The sequence below is a fragment of the Pelodiscus sinensis genome, chromosome 11 (genome assembly GCF_049634645.1).
Source record: "Pelodiscus sinensis isolate JC-2024 chromosome 11, ASM4963464v1, whole genome shotgun sequence".
Classification (NCBI taxonomy): Eukaryota; Metazoa; Chordata; order Testudines; family Trionychidae; genus Pelodiscus; species Pelodiscus sinensis.
Window position 1 is genome coordinate 4,613,841 of NC_134721.1, and position 25,329 is coordinate 4,639,169.

Genomic DNA, 25,329 nt, shown 5'->3' on the forward strand with positions numbered 1-25,329 from the left:
ATCTTATGATCAGAATACTGATATATTATCTGTTCTTAAGAAATGGGAAAAAAAGTGATCCAGGAAATTACAGGCCTCTGAGTTTAACCTCAACTGTATGCAAAGTCTTAGAACACATTTGGAAAAAGAAAATAGTGAAGGTAATAGAGGTAAATGGTAACTGGTCTAAAATACAACGTAGTTTTACAAAAGGTAGACTGTGCCATACCAACCTGATCTCTGTATTTGAGAAGATAATCTGGGATTCCTGGCCACTGCTGCCACTACTGATGGGCCTAAACTGTTGGCCCTTTAAATCACCACCGGGTTCTCTTAGGCTACGTCTACACTGGCCCCAAATTCCGGAAAAGGGATGCAAAGCAGGTAAGTCAGAATAGGGAAATCCGCGGGGGATTTAAATATCCCCCGCGGATTTAATAAACATGTCCGCCGCATTTTTTCCGGCTTGGGGAAAAGCCGGAAAAAAGCATCTAGACTGGCGCGATCCTCCGGAATAAAGCCCTTTTCCGGAGGATCTCTTATTCCTACTTTTCCCCAAGCCGGAAAAAAAGCGGCGGACATGTTTATTTAAATCCGCGGGGGATATTTAAATCCCCCGCGGATTTCCCTATTCTGACTTACCTGCTTTGCATCCCTTTTCCGGAATTTGGGGCCAGTGTAGACGTAGCCTTACTGTGTTTTTCAATTTGTGGTATACATGTAAATTGAGCCTCTTGGAAAAGTTTCCATGCAGCTTGCTGTGCCTTTTAGTTTCTGTTTAACTAACCTCATTTTCCTGTAGTTCCCTTTTCTGAAATTATATGCCACACCATTAGGTTGCTGTGGTGCTTTCCCACCACAGGGATATTAAATTTAATTATATTATGGTCATTATTTCCAAGCAGTCCAGCTATAATCACCTCATAGACCAGACCCTGTGTTCCACTTAGGACTACATTGAGAAATTCCTCTGCTCCTATGGGTTCCAGAACCAGCTGCTCCAAGAAACAGTCATTTATCTCTGCCTTCCGTCCTGTGGGGGATATGGAGATAGCTGAGCTTGAGTGTTTTATTTTAATAGCCTCTCTAATCTCCCTGAGCATTTCACAATCATGATCACCATCCTTGGTTGGTAATATATCCCTACTGCTATATTCTTATTATTAGAGCACAGAATTACTTGTCATAGAGATTCTGTAGTTTGGTTCATTTAAGATGGTTACTTCATTTGATTCTACAATTTGTTTCACATAAAGTGCCACTCCCCTACCAGCATGGCCTGTGTTGCCCTTCCAATAAGATCTGGTATTCCTGTGTCCCATTGATTATCCTCATTCCACCAAGTTTCTGTAATGCCTATCCATATCCTCCAGGACCTGTCTCCTGTCCTGCCCTATGTCATTGGCATCTACGTGTATCATGACCACTGGCTTCTCCCCAGCACTACACATAAGTCTATCTAGATGCCTCAAAGGATCTGCAACCTTTGCACCAGGCAAGCAAATCACCATGATGTTCTCCTAGTCATTGCAAACTGTCTATGAAGGGCCAGTGTGCTCTCGATTCCCCTGCGCATGGCCCCGCACTTTGTTATTGGCTCTGCCTACTTGGGTGGCACGTTCTACCTGCGGTGCATCCCGAAGCTGCAGACTGAGCATGGCAGCAGCAGCCCCTCTGCCTGGTGGGGTCCCTAGCCTGCAGGAGAGGAGGAGGAGGTTGCCGCGGATGCTGGTGGTGAGGGCACCCCGGGCAGCCCAGCCCCCCTTCCTGCTGACCTGTGAGCTCTTTGTGCCACTTGGGAAGCAGCCTCCGCAGCCCCATGGAGGCAGAACCAGAGCCCCAGGCCTGGCATGCTACCACCGGTGGCCCAGGCCACAACACCCCATTCGAACTAGGTCTTGCAAATAATCATGCCGGCTCTGTGTCTGTTTCTAATGATCAAATCCTGCATTATTAGCACCTGTCTCTTCCTAATAACTGGAGTTTCCTTCCACAGAGGGGTATCCTCAGGGAGAGAATATACCACAACATCATCTAGAAGGAGAGTCCACTGCTCCATTTGATGCTCTCCTTTCCTGAGATTTTTGCCCTCCTCAGCAGCAAAAGGATGTCTGACCGGAGGTGGGATCATTGTGCTGTGTCTCAGAAAGTCTCATCTATGTACTTCTCTGTCTCCCTTAGCTCCTTCCTTATCCCATATGCAGTCTGGGAGGGCTAGGAGCTCCTTGCATTGAATGCACACATATTTTTGAAGTGGCCCACCCTGGTCTACAGTCAGTCATTAAAGAGTTGTCTGCCCATAATTTTCCACAATTATGAAAATGTTCATTGATAAACTTAAAAAACTTAAACCCTATAATTTTGTGCAATATGAATTCTTAAATATGTACATTGATATTATTAATAGTGAAATTTAATTCTACAGAGCCGAAACCTGACTGATTGAAGTTACTGATCCATTCCTGAAATAAGAATATTCTGAATACTCCAGCTATTGAAATAGGAGATTCAGAGATAACCAGGAAAAATTAGGGCACCTCAAAAATAGACGGCACGTACAATTTAATCTGTTAAGTGGTAACCAATGTGACTTCTGCATTTTCAGACAACGACTTTGAATACTGATTCGCCTTAATGTGAAACACCCTCCCCAGCCCCTCTTAACAAATCACTTGACTCATTGCTGGGCTCATACTAGCACAAGTGTAGAAACTAGCCCTTCAAAGCTCCTTGAACATTTATTCATCTTTCTAATCACTCCCACTATTAGGAAGATGAAAGAAAAAAGTTTTACAGCTTTGTTGGAGGAATTTGTCTTTCTAACTGAAAACAAATTGTCTGAGTTTTGTGACTTTCGGAAGACATCATAGGATTGTGCCACTTTCAGACTCTTATGTCCTTGTATTCCAAGCTAAGCATAGTATCTTAGGATATGTAAAATAACAGGCATTTCCAGGGAGACACAAACAATCTAAGGGTCTGGGATTTCATTTGGTGGTAAGTGATCCTTCCTGGATGAAGTAGAATAAGAACTTGGCAGTGTCTGTAAAAAAGGCCCCTTTCTTTGTCTTTTCTTCCTTTCCTTTCCATCAGTTAGCAAAGTGTGTTATATCAGTGTGGAGTGTTTTGTTCCCTGGTCAGCAATATGTTTATGCTATTGTACTTTCTTAATACGATACTGGTTCTGAGCCTCTTGTTTGATACAAACTTGGACAGAGTCACCCGAATCTGGTTTGTTAGGAATAGCAGACAGAGGCAACATAACTATCGTATCACGCAGAGTTGCCCTAATTACACTGAGCATCATTCAGAAAAGCACCACACTGTTGCCTGGCAGGTATTTCTATAACAGATATGGCCTGGTCACAGAACAAGTTACACACCAGATGTGTTCATCATAGGATGCTTTAATGCTCTTCCTGGCATGGCTGATTGATTTAATTAACGTCATGAACTCCAGTCATCTGAAGAAGTGGGCTGTGCCCACAAAAGCTCATGATAGCATCTATATGTTTTGTTAGTCTATAAAGTGCTACCAGACTAGTTGTTGGTTTCATTAAGATATTTTACATATTGCACCACCTAGTGGCTGAACAGTAGAACAGATTCCATTATGTTGCCTTTATCGAGCTGGCTCTCTCTTTTAGAGTGTGTCTGTATGTCTGTGAGTCTGTTTGTCCAAGAATGCCTCCTAAACGGTAAGAGCTAAGGGCCACCAAATTTGCTATGCAGCTTCCTCTTACCCTAACTTAAAGCAAGGTCAGGATTTGGTCGTGGCAAGAACACAGGAAGTGCCAGGAATGGGACTGTTTTCCAGAACATGGAAAGGGAGAGGCCCGCAGGGCCGTAACAAGGGCGCGGCGAATGAGGCACTTGCCTCGGGCGCATAGCTGAGGGTGCGCAGGAAAGACAGCTACTACGCTGTCGTTGCTCGTGCCTTGCACCACGTCAGCACCCTTCCCACCCCCCCCCCCCCCGTGCCGAGGACGGTCTTGCCTCAAGTGACAAATTAGCTAGTTACAACTCTGGGAGAGGGGTAGAGAGGAGGGAAGTGATATTCACAGTGACCATTGAGGGCAGTGACCACAGGGGATACTATACTGCAGAGTGACCACTGGGGGCAGCTGCACCAGTAAGACACTGGCCCATTGAGGACAGGGCTCTGCATGCTGCTGGCCAATGGAGTGGGTAAGTGGCCATGCCAAATAGTGGTAGGGGAATTTCCTCTGCCCCCGGCATCCCCAGCTCCCTCCCAGGAGACACCCCCGCCCCCAGAAGAGGCTGAGCTGGGAACCATGTCCTAGTCCCAGATAGGCTGTAGGCCTGCAGGTCATGGGGGAGGGAAGGGGAGGGGCGGCGCTGGATGCTTGGGCCAGCCCCTAGAGCCCCGCCCCCCGAGAGTCTGCAGGCTGCAGGAGGCCTGCTGGAGGTCGGGGATAGCTCCCAGAGCCTCATCCCCCTCTGCAGACAGCCTGCAGGCTATGGAGGGATGGGGGCTCTAGAGTCTGGGGGAAGCCCTGGAGCCTGGCCTCAGTTTCCCCACAGGCTCCAGGGTGGGTCAGGTGGATGTCGGGGCCAGCCCCCAGAGGCTCAGTTCCAGACCAGAGGCCAGCTGGAGGCCAGAGCTATTCTGCGGACCCTCACCCATCCCTCCCAGACCAGCTGCAGGGCCCAAGCCTCTGCTCTGACTCGTGCTCACCCCACATTTGCAGCCCTCTGTGCTGAGCCCCTCCTTAACGACCTGAGCAGTGACAGGTAAATTTGCTAGTACCCCATATTCACAATGGGCCACATTAATGAATATAGTGCAGGTGTATTGAGGCACTCTGTATTTCAGGCTCATAATGTGTATGCCTCAGGTTCCAGCAGTGGTGATAGGATCAGCAGCTTCTGTCCTTGGGGAGATGGGCCCACTGCAGGCAGAGGCTGCTGCTGAACCAGGCTCTGTTTGTGGACAGTGCAGGCCACTGCGGATAGAGGCTGCTTCGTGGCAGCCTTCCCCGCCTCCTTCCCTGCTTCCCTGCAGCAGCCTCTGTCCATGGGGAGCTCAGACTGTTACAAATAGGGCTGCTGCCACCTCATGCTGCTGCCTCTGTATCAGAGGCAGCAGCATAGGGTGGCAGGCAACTGGTCTGTGTGAGAAGCTGGTTTTTAAACTGGCTCCCCTAATGGACTGGCTCCTGCCTGCCACCCCATTTTGCTGCCTCTGATACAGAAGCAGCAGCATGGGGTCACAGGGGGCTCTCCAGAAGTGGGGCCAGGAGTGCACTAGTTGCTGCCACCCCCAGGAACTATAAAAGAGTCATGTAACCACAAAGATTTCACTAGGTTACACGACTATTCCATTACCCGATATCTAACATCCTTAATTTAACGGATGCAGACTCTGGCTGCCGCTGTAGTTGCAGGAGTAACAGTGACAGCCAGGAGCCCTGCGCCTTTTTGAATCTCCGGATCCTGGGACAACTTCCCACTGTGCCTCCTTTGTCAGCGCGCCTGGCCTGGCCTGCCCTATGCTTGTCTGACTTCAGTTGGAGGAGGGTCCCCACCCAACCCTTTTGTTCATGTGAGTTAACATTTAAAAGATGAAAGCTGCTCCTAAAGCTTGGTGAGATGATGGCAATTCAGTCTCTGGTGGCAGCAAAAGAGAAGATATCAGAAGTGGACTGGCTGTCTCAGGTTAAACCAGGTTCTTGCAATATTAGTCAGGAGCTGTCCTCGTGGCAATGACCATTTGTCTGGGGTGAGGTAGATATTGCAAACTACAGATGCAGGTGAGCGCGAAAACCCTGCTGGAAACCATTCTCTGCTACTAGCTTATTGAAAGTGAGAAGCAGCACTCATGGAAAGCTAGCTGCCCAGTGTGGTGTTTCTGTAGCTTCTATCTGTCATTAGTTGGGGTTTTTGGTGTCATTTCTCAATTAAAATGGGAAGAAGTGCCTCCCTTCTGGCCGGTGAGGCAGCTGCTTTTTTACGTTCAGAAGTACCTTGTAACTGAGAGATACTTGTGTGCTCGCTCACCGTGTTCTCCTGAGGAGATATTTCTCTTTTGTTTTGCTGTTCTCCAGATATAAAATAAAGAGCACTCCATCTGAAAGCTCCGTCTCCTCCTTCTTTATGGAAAAATGCCTCAGGGTGTGAAAACAACACACTTGTGAGAGTCTGATTTCCAGAACGCCAAGTGCTCACTTTGGCTTCATTTACACTGCAGGGTTTTGCACAAGAAGCCTTTTGCGGAAGAGTTCTTGCGCAAAAGCACGTCCAGACCTCAAAACGCATCACAAAAGTAATGTGTTTTTGCTCAAGAGAGCATCCACACTGCATAGACACTCTTGCACAAGACAACTCTGATTGCTATTGACAGAATGGCCATCAAAGCTCCTGTGCTTTTTCCGATAGGGGTTTCTTGTGCAAAACCTCCTCCAGAGCATCCACACCTGCCTTTTTGCGCAAGAGCTGTAGAGAAAAAAGGAGTTATTCCTCGTGGAGAGAGGAATAACTCTACTGGCAAAAGCCCTCTGTTCTGTAGATTTTCTTGCGCAAAAACACGCTTGAGGTGTGGATGCTCTGCTGGTTTTTGCGCTCAAACCTTGTAGTGTAGACATAGCCTTTGTGTGTATTGGTGCTCCTCGGTGACAGTTCAAGTAGCTAGGGACAAATACACAAAATGCTCAGAGCTATACCTGATTGGCCACCAGTACCTGAATTGTATATTTATTCATAGAACTGCATGCCTGATGTTTCTGAGATCAGGCACAGAGGGTGCGTCTAGACTGGCAAGATTTTGCACAAAAGCGGCCTCTTTTGTGCAAAAACTTGCCAGCTGTCTACACTGGCCTCTTGAATTTGTGCAAGAGCACTGACGTTCTAATGTAAGAATTCAGTGCTTCTTGCGCAAATACTTTGATGCTCCCGTTCAGGGATAAGCTCTCTTGCGCAAGAATACTTGCGCAAGAGGGCCAGTGTAGATAGGCACCTTAATTTTTTGTGCAAGAAAGCCTGATGGCTAAAATGGCCATCGGGGCTTTCTTGCACAAAAGCACATCTATACTGGGCACGGATGCTTTTGCGCAAAAGCACTTTTTGCGCAAAAGCATCCATGCCAATCTAGACGCTCTTTTGCGGAAATACTTTTAACGGAAAAACTTTTCCGTTAAAAGTATTTCCACAAAATCATGCCAGTCTAGACGCAGCCAGAGTGTGTAACATTCTCCCTTGTATAACAAAACTAATGTACGCAGAGCCTACCAAATTGCTGCTCCAGAGAAATGAGAGCAGTCACTGCCTTTCTAGGGCTCCTCTTCCACAAGTAATTGGTGCGAGAAATGTAGCCGTGTTAGTCTGGGGTAGCTGAAGCAAAATGCAGGACAATGTAGCACTTTAAAGACTAACAAGATGGTTTATTAGATGATGAGCTTTCGTGGGCCAGACCCACTTCCTCAGATCAAATAGTGGAAGAAAATAGTCACAACCATATATACCAAAGGATACAATTAAAAAAAAATGAACACATATGAAAAGGACAAATCACATTTCAGAACAGGAGGGAGATGCGGGGGGGGGGAAGGAAGGAAGGTAAGTGTCTGTGAATTGATGATATTAGAGGTGGGGAGAGTGGGATGTTTGTGAGTTAATGGTATTAGAGGTGATAATTGGGGAAGCTATCTTGGTAATGGGTAAGATAGTTCGAGTGTTTGTTCATTCCTTTTTGGAGAGTGTCTAGTGGATATAGAACCTTCTACTAACAGGATATTATGGAGTTCTTCAGCACCACCGCTTTTACTCTCTATCTGGGGTTTTGGCACTGAAGGCCATGGCTCTAGAAACAGCTGCTCCCTAGGTGTGATTTAGATATACTAGCCTGTCTACAGCACATGGATTTGTTGCAAACTTCCTAGATAGTGCTAGAGGTCATTTCTCCTTTTCTCAGTTAAAAGGACCCCATTAGAATGTACTAGATACCGGACAAAGGGCGTGAAAGCAAAAACATATTCTTGAGATGGTAAGAAGGAGTAATTTTCATTTGTCAGTTATCTGCAGAGTGTTTTTTTTAATAAGCTCCCAAAGCTTTCTTAAAAGAAAAGTTATTTTTCCATCAAAAATATTTTCATTTCATAACTGTGTGCAATGTCTAACATCCAGAAACTCCTTTGCATGAAAATGTAGCTAAGATGTAAGCAGAGCTGAAAAAAGCCCCAAATCCTGCCAGATTTGTACAGTGCATAGAGATTGTGTGGACATCTTGTCCTGTCTGAACCCCAGCAAAGATAATAATTATATATGTGAAAAGACTCATTTAGACTAGGATGAACAACAGGGAGAGAAGTAGATCTCTATGTCTCTGCAGAGAGGGAAGAAATCTCAAATATTTCTGCTTGTCTGCAGAACAGCTGGTGAGTTCTCATCTATGAATCTAATTAAGCATATTCCTTGCCACAAACACTTTAAGTTCTATTTTTGAGATGCAGAATGTCTCTCCAAAATGTATGCTGGAGCATATTGCTGTCATGCTCCTAATCCCCAGCGGAAGGGTTATTTTTTTTCTGTAGCAAAATGAAATTACAGTTATAGGCTAAACTCAAAATCACTCAAATAAATAATATTGATTGATATCTGGGTATCAATAAAGCATCATGAATTAATGATGGTTGAATTTAATGCACTGGGCCATCAAGACCTTGCAAGAATGACGAGAGCCAAATCACCGAGCCTTAAGGCCATGTTTACAAAACTGCTCGGTCCAGTGGTTAAGGTATTAACCCAGTGGTTCTCACAGTGGGGGTCATAACCTCTCAGGGGGTCACAAGATTATTATGTGGGGTGTCACAAGCTGTCCACCTCCACCCCAATCCCACTTCACCTCCAGCATGTATAATAGCGTTACATTATTTTAAAGTGTTTTTAATTTTTAGGGGGGGGAGGGAGGTGTTGCACTCAGAGGATTGCTGTGTGAAAGGGGTCACCAGTACAAAAATTTGAAAACCACTGCACTTCCCTGCTTTATTGGGGTATTATGAAGATAAATATGATTTAGGAGGGGTCAGCTATTATGGTGATGGAGACTAAATCCCTAAAAAGGGATAAGCATTTTGCTTACATGGTCCATTGCAGATGCAGTGTTGTGGGAGTTCTCAGTTTGGGGCTAGAATGTGAGAACTTAGAGGCAATAAATAAATACATGAGTGCAGCTATTTTAGTTCACTGGTTCTGTGCATGTGTGCAAAATGCATCAAGTAAATCATCTGACTAGCATTCTTTGATCAGCTTTCTTGCCTGCGTGACTGAAGACCAGTAGTTAGACAGTCCATATACTGTCTTTTCACCAGTGCATCCTCCCTGACTGGTGGGGCTAGGCTGGCATAAAACTGGAGCCCTTTGCAAAATGTGAGCCTCAAATGAAAACAAAACTTAGGTACTTGACAGTTCTGTTGCAGCTTGTATCGGAGGGTCCAAAATAATTTAATTTATTCCGGAATGCTCATCACCATCGCATTTGTTCATAATGTCAGACTAACATTACCCTGAGCTAGGTGAAACCAAAGCCCAGAAACAGGTAGGGCCTTCCAGACGCTGGCTTGTATCTGAGCAATGCAGAGCTATTCTGCCTCCACAGATGCACCTGCTCATAGCTTCAGGCCCTATGGGGAATGAAACATAAACTTCCATCACCAGCCAGTCTGGATGTTGTACAGGCTGTCCTTGCTGTAAGTCCAAGATATGTTCCAAAAAACTTGGATTTATAGCAAAACAACTTAAAGTGGGGATTTTTTTCCCCACAGCTGACTTCCATTTGTGCAAATTGCAGGGTGTGAGGGGTTGTGCAACTTAAGAGCAGGGAATGGGAGGCTTTATAACGCATCATTTCCTTCAAGCATCAACGACTTTAGTGGGGAACGGATGGATAGAGGGGCGACTTCTAGCGGGGACGCCTTGTATAGCAAGCAGGGCCATACTCCATTTGAGATGACCAGCACTACTGGTCAATAAAGAGCTATACAGCCCAATAATATTGAGAGAATCTTTTATCCTCTTTATGGCTTTGGACTTGAAATGCCCCTTTAGAAGTTCTCATGGCATTTTGACACCTCACTAAGCTGTGGTAACAGGGTTTTTTAATCTCCCCAGGAAACAAAATAAACAGCCAATTCAGGGCTACCGCTATGGGACATTTCTGTTGCTGTTCTGGATGCTTCATTATGAATGAACAAAACAGAATAATTGTCAAGTGATTCATCCGTTTTAGCAGTGAGAAATTTAGGGATGTCTGGAGCCTGGTGTTGCGTTTCTGACCATCTTGGTTAATAGCCATTGCTGGACCTATTCTCCAGGAACTTCTCTAGTTCTTTTTTGAAACTAGTTATGCTTTTGGCTTGCACAGCTTCTCCTGATAATGAGTCCCACAGGTTGACTGTGCATTGTATGGAACAAGTACTTCCTTATGTGTGTTTTAAACCTTTTGCCTATTAATTTCATTGGGCGACTCTTGGTCCTTGTGTTATGTAAAGAACACTTCTTACTCCCTTTTTTCACACCATTCATAATTTTATAAACCTCTGTTTTAATTTCTTTTTCTAAACTGAATAGTCCTAAGCTTTTTAATCTCTTCTCATATGGAAGCTGTTCCGTACCCTTATTTTTTGTTGCCCTTCTCTGTAACTTTTCCAATTCTAATATATCATTTTTTTTCAGATGGGGTGCCCACAACTGCACACAGTACACGTACCCTGGATCCATGTACCCTAGATTTATGTAGTGACATTATGATATTTCTCTCTCTATATATATAAAAAAAGTTTTCCTGCCGCGTGGCAGAGTGACCTTATCAGGCTTTTTGTGGCCAGAGAGAGGGGTTTGGTGAGCGTATCGAGCAGGGAGCAGCCCCCTAGTAATGTCTTCTTATATATCCTTTTTTGATGGTTCCTAACATTCTGTTTGCTTTTTTGATTGCAGCTGCACATTGCACAGATATTTTCAGAGAACTATCCACAGTGTCTCCAAGGGCTTCCTTGTATAGTAACATCATTATGTATGTATAGTTGGGATTCTATTTTCCAGTGTCCATTACTTTGCATTTATGATCATTGAATTTCCTCCGTTACTTGGTCCCCCACTCACCCTGTTTGGTGAGAGCCCTTTGTAGTTCTTCTCTGTCAGCTCTGGACTCACCTGTCTGGAGTAATTTATATTATCTGCAAATGTTGCCAACACTCTATTCACCCCTTTTCCCAGATCAATTATGAATACCTTGGATAGCATGGCTCCCAGTAGAGATGCTATTTACATACCTCCATTGTGAAAAATTGACCATTTGTTCTTACCCTGTATTTCCTATCTTTTAACCAGTTACTGATTCGTGAGAGGACCTTCCTTCTTAACCCGTGACTGCTTATTTTGCTTAAGAGTTTTGTGTGGGGACTTTTTCAAAGACTTTCTGAAAGTCCAAGAACACTACACCAGCTGTCCATATGCTCATTGTCTCCCTCAAAGAATTCCAATAGATTGGTGAGGTGCTATTTCCCTTTACAAAAGCTGTATCCACTCTTCCCCAGTGTATTGACCTATTTGTCTCATAAATCTATTCTTTACTATTGTTTCAAACAGCTTTCTTTATACTGAATAGGGATGTTAAATTTCGATTCATTGACTAATTGAATAGTTGATGCAATTTGCATAGACTATTCGATTAGTCAGTAAGGGCGCCTCTGCCTTTGAAGTGTAGCAACAGCCCTGGGCTGTTGCTACACTTCAAAGGTGAAAGCATTGTGGGGAGCACGGGGCCAGCGGGGCAGTCCCCCACTGGCTCTGTGCTCCCCGTGATGTTTCAAAGTGGCAGCGCCGCATGGAGCCTGGGGTCAGCAGGGAGACTCCCCCTGGGCTCCATGCAGCGCCACCGCTTTGAAACGCCACGGGGAGCACGGTGTCAGGCTCCTCGCAGCATTTCAAAGCAGCAGCACCCTGGGAAGCCTGTGGTCAGCTGCAGACCCCCCCCCCCCCGGTGACCCCGGGCTCCATGCAGTGCTGCCGCTTTGAAATGCTGCGAGGGAGCCTGGGAACTCAGGTGGCCCCAGACTGCACATGGTGTTTCAAAGCAGCAGCGCCATGTAGAGCCTGGGGTCTGGCCCTATGCTCCACATGGTGCTGCCACTTTGAAGCACCTCCATCTCTCCCCACTCCCCTTGCTGCCTCTTTCTGATTGAGACAGCGAGGGTGTGGGGGGGAAACAAATAGTCCACTAGTGCACTATCTGATAAGCATTTGCTTATCAGATAGTCGACTACTTGACTAGTTGTTCACATTCCTAGTTCAGAAGTTAGGTTTACTGGCCAATTATGATAGGATAGCCTCTGGAGCCTTTTATTTTAAATGGGAGTTATGTTAGCTATCCTCCAGACATATGGTACAGAAACTGATTTAGGCAATAGGTTACATACAAGAGTTGGTAGTTCTGCACTTTCATATTTCAGTTCCTTCAGAACTCTTGGGAGAATCCCATCTGGTCCCATTGATTTATTAGTGTTTAATGTATCTATTTATTCTAAAACCTCCTCCATTGATACCCCAATTTGGGACAGCTCCTCAGTTTTGTCACCTTAAAAAATTGTTCAGGTGTGGGAATCTCCCTCACATCCTCTGCTGTGAAGACTGATGCAAAGAATTCAAGCTTCTCCATGGCATGATCTTCTCTGAGCCCTGGTCTGCATTAGGGTGTTATTTCGAAATAACAAGCGGAACACCCACACTACCAAGCCCATTATTTTGAAATAATGGGCTGATTATTTCAAAATCTGTATTCCTGCTTTCCAAGAGAAATAACGCTTATTTTGAAATAGTTATTTCAAAATAGCGGTAGTGTGGGCGTTCCGCTGCTGCTCTTTTGAAATAGCTACTCCCCAGAGTCATTCAAACTAATTACTCCCCAGTGCTTCCTAGGGCTCTAAGTCAAAGTAGCATGCCACATTAAGGGGACCCTGCCTCGGACTAATTTCGGACTAATAGAGTGGACACACTATTTTGAAATAGTTATTTTGGGAGTTATTATTCCTAGTGTAGACATAACCTGAGTGTTCTCTTGCTTGTCCAGTGGTTCCACTGGATGTTTGGCCTTGCTGCTTCCAATGTAATTTTAAAAAATTGCTCTTAGTTTGCTAGTCGCTCTTCAAATTATTTTTTGGCCTGCCTAATTATATTTTTACATTTGACTTGTCAGAGTTTATGTTCCTTTCTATTTTCCTTGATAGGATTTGACTTCTAATTTTAAAAAGGAGGCCTTTTTGCCTCGAGCCACCTCAGTTCTTTTTTAGCTCTGATAGTCTTACTGTTTTTTTTAAAAAATTGGACTATACATTTAATTTGAGCCTTTATTACTGTCATTTCCTTGCAGCAGTTTCACTTGTCTCAATGATCCTTTTTAATTTCCATGTAACTTCCACATTTTTTGCAGTTCCCTATTTGAAGTGAAATGCTACTGTGGTGAGTTTCTTTAGCATTTCTCCCTCTACAAGGAATTTAATTCAATTATGGTTGATATTGCTGAGTGGTTCAGCTATATTCACCTCTTGGACCAAATCCGGTGCTCCACTTAGGACTAATCAAGAATTGGCTCTTCCCTTGTGGATTTCAGGACTAGCTGTTCCAAGAAGCAGTCATGAATGGTGTCTAGAAATTGTATCTCTGCCTCCCATCCAAATGTGACATGTTCCTAGTCAATATGGGGATAACTGAAATCTCCCACTATTGGATTTTCTGTTTCTGTGGTAGTACGCTACATATCTCGTTAACTGTGTAAACCGATACTTGTAACCTCCCGTAACTCAAGCTTGACCCCAGGTGTACACTGTCTTCCTTTTTAACTTATATCTTGTAAACTTTATTTGAAGCATTAGCTTTCATACATTTTGTCTTTCCAATCGTCAGCATTTTACAATCACGGCCGCTGTCCCAGTCAAGTAGTTAATAGTGTATCCTATTGCTGTGCTCTTATTTTTGAAGCATAGCATGTCTATCCATAGCTGTTTTGTTGTACATTTTGACTAATTTAAGATTCTTGTTATATTTGACTCCATGCCAGGGATGGACAATAATTTTTAATGGGGGGCCAATCCAAGATTTTAGTAAGTGGTCAAGGGCCATACTTCTATGGAGGGGGTGTGGGGTCTGGGATGGCATGTGAGATGTAGAAGGGATAGAGGACTCAGGTGTAGGAGGGGGTGTGGGGTTTGAGAGGGAGTTTGTGTGAAGGAGAGGGTTATGATCTGGGGCAGGGACTTGAACTGCAGGGTCCAGGAGGGGTTATGGGTGGAGGAGAGGGTTCTGGCCTGGGGCAGAGGTGTAGGAGGGGGTGCAGGGTCTGGGACTGAGTTGTGACCTGGAGGAGGTGGGGAGAGGGGATATAGAGGGTTTGGGTGATGACCTGGGGCAGGGAGTTGGGGGCACAGAGGAGGTGAGGTGCCAGAGGCAAGCTCTGACTGGGAGGTGCTTACCTAAGTGGCTCCCAGACAGCAGCCCAGCAGGAACCTGAGACAGGGTCCATGCCTGTCTGCTGGGCTGGCTGCTCCATGTGGCTCTGTTTCAGCAGGAGGAGGAGGCAGGAGGAGATTTTGCTCACTGCCCATGCTTCCAGCAAAATTTCTCGGCTCCTATTAGCTGGAAACTAGCCAATGGGAGCAGAGGGATTTTGCAAGGGTGGCGGGGGGGGGGGGGGAGGGGGGGAGGGGCGGGAGGAGGAGGGGACAGCGCACTTCCTCCCTTCCCAGTGTGCAGAGCAATGAGCAGCCTGCTGTTTAAAGCGGCTGCAGCTGCTTTCTAGTAAGGGTGCTGGCAAGGCAGTCATGGGCTGGATCTGGCAGCTTGGCAGGCTGCATCCAGCCCACTAGCTGCCTCTTGCCCACCCCTGCTCTATGCTGTCTTCACACATAGTACCACTCTCACACCAGCATGACCTGTCATTACCATGTGCCATTGATTATCATTGTTCTACTAAGTCTGTGTGATGCCTATAGTGTTAATATCCTCATTCAATACCAGGCACTTGAGATCATCCTGATTTTTAAAAACCATCTGTAAAGTGTGTGATGGGCAGTACTGATCATCTGACCACCTAGTATACCCCCATCACAATTCACTAACGAAAGGAAGATAGCATCAGCCTAGGCAGTGAAATAGCAGTGCTTCAAGGGAAGCTAGAGCTCAGGAGAAGTCCTCTCGCCAGAAGGCTGTTGAGAGGACAAATGGATCCCCATAGCTCTTGACTTGTGAAGGGAGTTTCTCAGATATTAAAAGATTAAATAATAGGGAGGTGAGGATATTGCAGGCAGACAGAAATCAGTCAGACCAGGGAGGGGTTAAATAAGCTAGAGATGGTTTCTGGAAAAGAGATATACTCCTCACAAGAAAAGCTTTGCCTGTTGTAGCTTTGGAGGATTCTAACGGTTGATGTGCTGGTTTCTCATTCTCCTCGCTTTAATGGTATGAATATTTCATCAAGTTGTCTGAACTACGCAACGTGGCTTATTGAATTCTTTCCACGTAAGCTTCCAGGGACACTACAATATATCACTGTTGTTTGCAACAGACAACATTTCTAAACTTTTTTTTTTTTTTGCATGCACACTTTTCCCCCAGGCTGTGTATTGATCTCAGCTTGTGTTCCATTGGGTATTGGTAAGCTCTTGTGGGTAGTCCTGGTGTTTCAGGGAACCACTTCACATTCCACCACTGAGGCAGGTTTTACAATCGGCAGTAACAGCAGCTTAGCTCTTTATATTTTAGTGCATCACTTCAGACACCCATGTCTGAAAGGACTGGCTATTATGCGCTGCACTGTAGGGGGCAGGCAGTTATCCAGTTTGGATCTGAATTTCATTTTCACTGTGTTCCCATGTCATGCTGGCCCCCAGCAAAGTCAAGGTTGTGAAGTGACAGGAGTGATTCTATTTGCAGATCATTTGAAATTACTTCTTGCTTCAATTTTACTTGTTGCTCATTTCCTGGCAGGGTATTTTACACTTGAAAAAAAATTGAAAATGATCCCTGCTTTTGGGTGAAAGTCCAAAATAGGGCCCTTCCCTGACTTTTAACTCACAAATGGCCCCTCTCTTCCTTCTACATCCCTCTTTTTAAGAGGTTTGTCTATTGAGCTGCACCATTGGAGTCATAGACTTCAGAATGCCCAAGATCAAATGTTTTGTGTAGGCACAGGATTTGTACACAGCTGGGCAGTCTCTCTTTCTGTTCTCTCTCTGAGCTCACTTCTATTCACTTGCTTTAAATGTAAAATCAGCTGGAGGAACATCAAGACTGTGCGGGGGGCAGGAAGGGCTCACAGAGTGGCAGAACATGGAAAATGTGTGGAACTCGTTTAAAAAATGATATTTTTGCATTGGAAAAGGTTCAGAAAAGGGCAACAAAAATGATTAGGGGTTTGGAATGGGTGCCATATGAAGAGAAATTAAAAAGACTGAGACTTTTCAGTTTAGACAAGAGAAAACTAAGGGGAGGATATGCTAGAGGTCTATACAATCATGACAGTTATGGAGAAAGTGAATAAGGAAAAGTTATTTCTGTGTTCCCATAACACAAGAACGAGGGGTCACCAAGTGAAATTACTAGGTAGCAGGTTTTAAAACAAACAAAAGCAATATTTTCTTCACGCAGTGCACAGTCAATTTGTGGAACTCCTGGCCAGAGGATGTTGTGAAGCCTAGGACTTTAACATTAGAGTTAAAAAAGGACAAGATAAATTCATGGAGGTTAGGTTCATCAATGGTTATTAGCCAGGATGGGTAGGAATGGGGTCTCTAGCCTCTGTTTGTCAGAGGCTGGAAATGGATGACAGGAGAGAGATCACATGATGATTCCCTGTTCTGTTCACTCCCTCTGGGGCATCTGGCATTGGCCACTGTCAGCAGACAGGACACTGGGCTAGGTGGACCTTTGGTCTGACCCAGTCTGGCCGTTCTTATGTTCTTATGTTAATTTTGGTGTTAGGGCATGTGATCTAAAGGAATACTTGTATGGTGCATGCGCATGCTTGCGAATGAGTTATGTGGCAAATTCATCAAGAAAAATATGAACATTCTTCACACTGGGCCCATTTAGCAAAAGCCAGTTTTAATAAAGTGCAGACTGTTATTTCACTGTTTGCAGATTTTCTGTGGAGTCCTGAGTATTATTTCTCCCATGGTTGGGACCTATGTGCTTTAATGTAAATGTTAAACAATTATAACCATTTTTTAAATTCTACAGCCCAGCTTTCTAAAGAGTTCTTAGACCTTATAGAAACTTCTCTCTCCCCACTCCTTTCTCTGCTCCATCTTTTTGTGTGAAAGTGGACTCCTTTGGTCTTGTTGCATAACACTACCACAGATGATTATGCTATGCCATCAGTAACCTTCTTGGTAATTTCCGCCATCTGGACCAGCCTTCTTTTATTTCCTCATCTTGTGACAGTGCATCTCTTTTCAAATCACGTTGACTTGCCTATACCTCTTAATCTGGGTTTCATTCTGCGGTCATTTTACTCTGTCAAGTTATATGGGAAACCGTTTGTAGTGAAGCTGTTACTCAGAATTGAGTTGCATTGTAAACACATGGTTGAAATTATGACTGGTATGGAGAAAGTAAATAAGGAAGTGTTCTTTACTCCTTCACATAGCACAAGAACTAGGGGTCATCAAATGAAATTAATAGGTAGCAAGTCAAAAACAAACAAAAATAATGCACAACCTGTGGAACTCCTTGCCAGAGGAAGTTGTGAAGGACAAGACTATACCAGGGTTCAAAAAAGAGCTAGATAAATTCTTGAAGGACAGGTCCATCGATGGCTATTAGCCAGGATGGGCAGGAATGGTGTCCCTAGCCTTTGTCAGAAGCTGGGAATGGGCAACAGAGGATGAATCACTTGATGACTCCCTATTCTGTTCATTCACTCTGGGGCACCTGGCCTTGGCTACTGTCAGAAGATAGGAACTGGGCTACATGGACATTTGGTCTGCTCCAATATGATCCATTCTTATGTTCTTGTAAACATTGTGAATTGTCCATGCACCTCAGCTAGTTAAATGAAGCTATGGTCACGTGCATGTACAAAGTAAAGTTAAAACAATGAATTGCCACTGATCTGTTCTCTCTCTTATAGGAAACCTGATGGAGAATAAACAAGACTTTTCTTACACCACTCCGCACCCAGTGGCAGCAGTAAGTATCACACACATTAGATTTGCTGACATTTTTCCAACTGTGTGAAATTTGCTTGAAGATGTGAGTGCAGGGATTGGAATTAGAAAGCTAATACAGTAACCATAAAACAGTAGTAAGAATAGTTCCCTGTTCACAATTATAAAAATAGCATCTGACTATGAGGTGGCCCATAAGACATGAGCATCTTATGTCCCAGAGGCTCTTGAAAAATGATGAAGGGTTCTGATCCTCTTGAGTGCAACCATGACTAAACCCCCCCTTGACTAAAATGAGCTGTCATGTGATGTAAGGGTTGCCTTGTGCTTCTAGGATCAGGGCCTGTACTTCCCCATCAGCTAGCGCTGCTCTAGGATCTTAGCAAAGCAGCTCAGCAGCTTGTATATGAAAAATAGAATTTCAGGTCGATGTAATAGATGGCCTGGAAAATCCTCAGGGATTACAAAGAATGTGATCGCTGACCCTTAAAAGACAGCCAGAAGTGGGGAAGAAATCATTCAATGGACAGCTTCTTGCCGCTGAGTAAGCACAGCACTGCATCTTAGGCCTAGCAGCGTAAGTCAGGTTTCTGAAACATTTCTGTGACATAAAGGTAATTCTTTAGCCTTTCGAAAACCGCTTAACAAATTCCATCCAATTATATTGCTTGAGCTGAACTGAGCAAATGCCATCGGAAGCTGTTCGAAATATTCATTTGAATAAAATTACCAAGTTCGCGCTGCACCCTTTTGTGTTCATCTTGACTGAAATCCACCCCTTGCCATGAGCCAGCACATCAACCTCTCAGGAGAGCCCACTTTGCAAAATAGCCATCATGCTCATGAACAGAAGTGCTAGGAGAAACCGATAATTTCCATGAATGTGAAATTTGAGCATTCACACTGGAAACCTGGGTTGAAGCGTTATACAACCAAGAAACAGAAGTAATATCAGATGACTTATCTGTCCCTTCAAAACAAAATTCTCTTGAATGCTGCATAGTGAGCATGCTCGATGAATAGCTCATAAACTGTTACTACAAGAAGAGCTATTCACTAGGGCAGGTTTTAAAAGCAAAATTTTTAAAACGGTCAGTTCTTCTGCCACACCTTCTCTTTGTTGGGCCCAAAATTTCGATTCAAATTAGGTCAGATTTTTGAAAATCAAAACATTTCAGCCAGTTCCATTATCTACCAACATTCTCTGGTGAATCATTCTGAATAATGAATGTATTCACCCAGATCTGGCATTGCTCTAATATAATCTGCAACTAGGCAAAAAAATCTATTACATTATTTCCTAAGAATTATTCGCTTTGCTCCGTAAGTTACAAAGAAGCAGATGACACTACATGTATGTATTTGAAAATGTGGGGCCCGATCCAAAGCTCACTGAAGTAAATTGAAAGTCTCACATTAACTTTAGAGGGCTTTAGGTCAAGCCTATGATTCTGAAGGCAATGAGAGTCAAGGGCAATCACAGTTCCCTTGCTTATGCAATAGAAAAATGCTACGTAGTACCTCTTCGATGTGATTATTTAGGTCACCTTTGTATGAATGTCCCTTTTATTAGTCAGAATAAGTGAGCTCATCTCATTTCCTTCAAATATGCTTTGGAAAATATTCTTGGTATAGCTGGGGATTGAGGAACATGGTGTGAAATGTTGTAACCTTTTTAAAGCACTGGTTGATTTAGATTCATAGCAATAATGGCAAAAATTGTAGTGTCTGAGACAGTTCTGCTGCCTCTTGTTAATTTCCCATGCATTATACTGTCACCCATTTGGAGATGACCAAGACAGAAACTCTATTATAGCAGCTACTTGTGGGTGTGCACTGGGAAGCTGCAGTTTCTTCGGAGTGATTATAAGAGTTGCATCTGTGCAAGTTGCTATGGTGATGCCAAGGCTGATTATAAACTAGGTTAACCACTTCAGTACTTTTTCTATGCACAGCCTCGTCCTGCGGCTCCGTGCTAATCCATCCTTGGGAATGCATGCGGCACCGCCCATTCTTTCAGCAGGGAAAAAGTGGCCTCAAAATAGACACCACTGCAGTTTGGCCTGGTGATGAGTGAAATTAGAGCACCTATGAATTATTGGGAGCTACTAAAAAATGAGTTAGATTCCAGACAAATAACAATAACAAGGCAAAAGGACCAGTGATTGCAAATGGAGATGACTAAAAGAGGGGAAACTTAGATGCACAAAATACCTCCCCACTGCCAAATATACCGCCAGATCCTCAGCTGGGGAAAAGTCCACATAGTTCCATTTGAACTGTATTTCTGTCTTCATCAGGGAATGTGCCAAATTGCTAGGCGTTTACAATGATAAACACTTCTGGGGATCGTATCATAGCACCGAACACTCTGTTGTTTCAAGATGTGGCATGTACAGTGTAACCTTAACTACAGGCCATCCTCGCTACAAGTCCAAGATATGTTCAAAAAAACTTGGACTTATAGGGAAACAACTTAAAGTGGGGATTTTTTTTTCCTGTGGCTTACTTCCATTTAAGCAAATTGGGGGAGTGTTTCGCACAACTTATAGCGGGGAATGGGAGGACTTATAATGCATCAGTTCCTACAAATGGCAACGACTTTATGTGGAACGGGTGTATACCGGGGCAACTTATACCGGGGATACCCTGTACAGCATTCTCATAAATTAGTTAAGCAGTGTATTCGGCTGTGCAGCAAAGGTTACGGTTTGGCAGCAGGTGGTTTTCTTTTATGTAACAGCCTTTCTATCATTACTGAATAAACACACATGTGATAAAAAGACAACAGGGTCGACACACAGCTAATCTATTCTTAGATTTGGCATTTGCTTAGGTGGGTTTCATCACATTGCATCTGACTTGCCACATGTGCCATTTCCCCGACAAGCAGATTTTCACTGCTAATACATTCTGATTCTCATTTAAAATTCAAAACTACTGTGCAGCCTTCCTGCATGGTGCTCTGATGTAAAGCTTCCTTTCTTATCCCTAGGCTGCTGCTCCACAGCATCAGCATCCTGTTTATGGCATGGAACCTTCTATAATTTGTGCATTTAGGGGTTCCACAGCTCAGTTTTCTCTGGCTTTGTCCAGCTTTGGCTCCAGAGATGAGGATGTTCAGTGCTTGTCGGAATCCGACCTCTGGTGAGTGTGTAGCACTGAAGTTCTTGGAGTGGTAGTAAGTCCCATCTACGTCTTCTGTGATTGCTACCAAACAGGCCCTTTGGGTCTTTGGAAGCCATCTGAAAGAAAGGGTCTCTCAGTGACAGATGGCAAAACAAGGAGCAATGGTCTCAAGTTGTAGTGGGGGAAGTCTAGGTTGGATATTAGGAAAAACTATTTCTCTAGGAGGGCGGTGAAGCACTGGGATGGGTTCCCTAGGGAGGTGGTGGAATCTCCCTCCCTAGAGGTTTTTATGTCTCAGCTTGACAAAGCCCTGGCTGGGTTGATTTAGTTGGGATTGGTCCTGCCTTGGGCAGGGGGCTGGACTTGATGACCTCCTGAGGTCTCTTCCAGCTCTAGAATTCTATGATTCTATAATAACTTGGATTAGGAACTTAGTGTAGCTCTTTCAGATTTTAGTTCTTTGACTGAAGGTCAAGAACACTCTTCTCTTGTGAGGCCTGTAATGGAAACAACATTGCTGGATGTGGAAATGGGGTCAGGCAAACTGCAGAGAGATGGGACAGAGATTCAAATGAGATAACAAGAGCTCTAATTGTGGAAATGAAAATATGGACAGGAGTAGGTGAAAGTTCCACAGGAGCTCATGTTCTCTTCAGGAATTTCTTCAGGAAGTCTGGGCACTCTTTGTTTGTCTTGAGCTAATTTTAAAATTACACCCTTGTGTCTGAGAGCATTGGGGGAGGGGGTGCAATTGCCCTAGGAAATTCACAGGTAAGAAGAGAGAAATGTATGAGGGAAATAAGCAAATTAGGGTGGTCTAACTCTAAAAACAGCTGGAACACCTCTCACCATTTCCTTAAACCCTACTCTTGAGAAACCAAGGGGAAAAAGAGACTCAAAGAAACCGTAGAGATTTTCCCCCACCCTTTTGGCAAGCTGCAGTTTGTCATTCCCATCTGAGGCTGCTGAACACAAGCTTACGTCCTGCTGTCCACCCCCTCCTCTCCTTAGTTTAGAACTGAAATATTATCCCCCTGCTGCAACAGTAAATTCATCTTGAATTATTTTCTTACCAGATGTGTAACATGGGCCAGATTTTCTTAAGTCACCTTTATATTTGCACCCCTGAAGTTGTGCATCTAAATATCTGCTTAAATATTGCCCTCCCCAGCTTAGAATTTACAGTCAGAAGGGACGATCGATAGTCTGACCTCCTGTCTAAGACAGGCTAGCAACACCCATACACGCACTTCAGCATTGCTTGTGTCATTGGCACTTGTGTCATTGGCACACATTGAGAACTAACCAATCAACATACATACATGCCATTTGGAAAATCAAGTCCATAGTTTTGAAAGAGTGGGAAATGTGGGGAGGCAGAATTTGGGGGAGGCTGCTTTGAAAAATAGCCTATTCTTTTATGTCCCACCACTATGGGCAATGTGCAGGAGAAACTATCAGTGAGGAAAAGAAATCCAGGTCTCAGTTCTCTGACCTCGATCATTTCACTTAAGCATCACTAATCAACTGACTATATATTGAGCAATGACTTTCAGGTGTCTATTCTATAGGAACGTGCAAATAAACAATCTCTGCAAATGCTCTCTGGAGTGTTGTATGTATCTCAGGCTGAGGATGCTCCTGTTTTTTCTTAGTACACCTGCCCCATGGGTGGGAAACATTGTAATGGCTCTTGTAGGTGCAGTGATTAACAGAAAGAGCCAGTTTGGTGTGATATGTCAGTGAGACAGGCAGTCTGGTAGCTGCTTGGGTGAGAGGCTGAAAGTGTCACCCATTTTCTACCTCTGTATGTGAGGACAAAATGGGACCCCATTGCTTCATGGACTCAAAGGCCAGAAGGGACTATTGTGATCATCTAGTCTGATTTGGTATGGAACATAACTATCATACTCTTTCCCTCTTCCTTTTCACCCCTGTGATGAATGGGAGGAGCCCTTGTGTTCCTGTTGTGTGTCCAGAGAAGAGCCTAGGAGGACATGAAATAAGCCAGGGAGCCAGGCATGGGGAAGCTAGTGACCTAACGCAGAAATAAGTCCTAAAACTACAGATATGTGAGTAGAACAGGAAATGTTTAGTCAGACGCAGTCAGGTTGTTTTCTTTATTTTTGGGATTGTTGGACTTCTCTGTGCTGAGCACAGTAACTACCTCCTTACTCTGTAACTCTCCAAACTGAATCCCAGGGAAGCAATTCTCCGTGTTTTAATTCTTTTTCAGTTGCTTTGTAACTCCTAGCAAACAAGCATGTTTCACCAATGTGTTTTTTTGAATAGGAATCAAATTGTGGTCTCAAAAAAGGTGATTTTTATGTCCTAAAAAACAGAACAATCTGTGTGTACATGCCTGAGATTGCCCTGCCAAACTACAATTAGAATTTAAAGTTTCCTTTTCAGCTGATTGCAGCAGCTAAGGTTTCCAGCTCTCTCCAGGGGAAGGGTTAAAAGAGCCTGAGGGTCCCTTACAGGAAGGAATTCCCAAGTGCACCTTTCTGGGTTTTCAAAGAGGTTTTTGCATTTGGGTGGTGGCAGTGATAACACTCCAAGGCCAGGGAATCTGTGACCTTGGGAAGGTTTTAACACAAGCCCTTGGTGGCACAAGGTATTTTACAATTTCTGGTGGGCCCTCATCTTCTGCACAAGTAGTGCCACAGCAGGGAAAAGCCTTGACAACCCCAAATAAAAAAAAACCCCAACCCAATCTTGATTCAAGAGCAGCTGTTAATAGAGAATCAACTATGACCCTTGGTATGTAAGATCTAGTTTTCTGGACCATGTGTTGGGCTTGGGAATGAGGCCTGAAACTCTTGAACTACCTGCTGAGTATCACTTATAGTGTGACTTTTCATGTCTGTTCTCTGCAGGACTGTGATGGAATCTGCCTGGCCATGCATGCTGAAAATTGGCTTCCCTTGGGTCGTAACTGAAGAAGTGGTGCTGCAGACTGCGTGAGAGCAATAGAGTCTGTTCATGCGTGAGTAAGTGACATAGTATGGCAATGGAGCCCGTGTGGTTATTGGAGTTATTGGAAGAAAACACATCCGGTGTGGAATTAGATCCTGAGCTTTTGACTTTAGGCTAATAAACTGGAGATTGGGGAGATATTTGAAGAGGAAGAACATGATGGCAAAAGCAGAACAGATGTCACACAGTGCTAGAAACTTGGCTGTTTCTAGGGCTAATTTAACCAAACAGTACTGTGGCATGTTGCTTCACATTGGTCTAGGTCAGCAATGTGCAACTGAGGCTAATGAGTGGGCCACATGAGTGGTCCTCCTTCATCTCAGTGGGCTGCAAGATTGTCGTAACAAAGATGGTCGCCCAAGGTAGGGCAGTTTTGCTGACTATGTTTGCATACCTAGAATTTGCCGATTGAATGTGATGATTGAACTGTAGCAGCGCTTTGACTGGCTGCAGACAGAGTGCATGGCTCATACAGTGAGTGTTGTGTGCAGTCAGCCTGCACCTCGCTTTACATACATGTCACTTGAGTAATTCTGGTAGGAAAAAAGCTATGTGGATGGAAACCAACAGAATCTGCCAACCCTACACCTGTCTTTTCGGCTACACATAGAACCCCGATTGGCCCGCAGGCCAGAGGTTACCCCACTAATCTAGCTATTCCTGTGATGTCCCCTTGGGGATTAATGGATCTAGTCTCTCTATTAAAAATGTTAGTTTCTTAACAGTTTTTCACTTAAGACGTGTCTTGTTATTAATGAGCTCTAGTATGTGTATGTGTGGGTATGTTTGTGTGTGTGAATTATTGCCCCTGCTCAGAATAACAGGTGGGGTGCTAATCCCTTCATATTTACAGCTGGAGCTAGCTTCACGTTTGAAACTGATTTGCATTTTGTTCTCCCTTCTCGTATAAATTACAGTCCATGAAATGCAGAAAGTGAAAAGCAGTAGGGAAAAGAGAGCTACACTGGTGCCATTCAGGTTGTTGGTACAGAGCCTCTGGCAGCAAAAGAAAAGAAGAGGCTCTCTGTTGAGGCCAGTCCCCACTGGAAAGGTTTGATGCTGTATCAGG

At 44.2% G+C, this 25,329-nt stretch overlaps 1 long non-coding RNA gene across 1 annotated transcript in view; it reads left to right on the forward strand.

Moving 5' to 3' along the window:
• Positions 1-24,961, forward strand: part of LOC102460386 (uncharacterized) — a 44,580-nt gene extending 19,619 nt beyond the window's left edge. The window contains exons 2-3 of the long non-coding RNA XR_012906588.1: positions 18,116-18,174; positions 24,161-24,961. This is a non-coding gene — a long non-coding RNA (uncharacterized LOC102460386). The remainder of the gene's footprint in view (positions 1-18,115; positions 18,175-24,160) is intronic.
• The last annotated feature ends 368 nt before the right edge of the window (positions 24,962-25,329 follow it).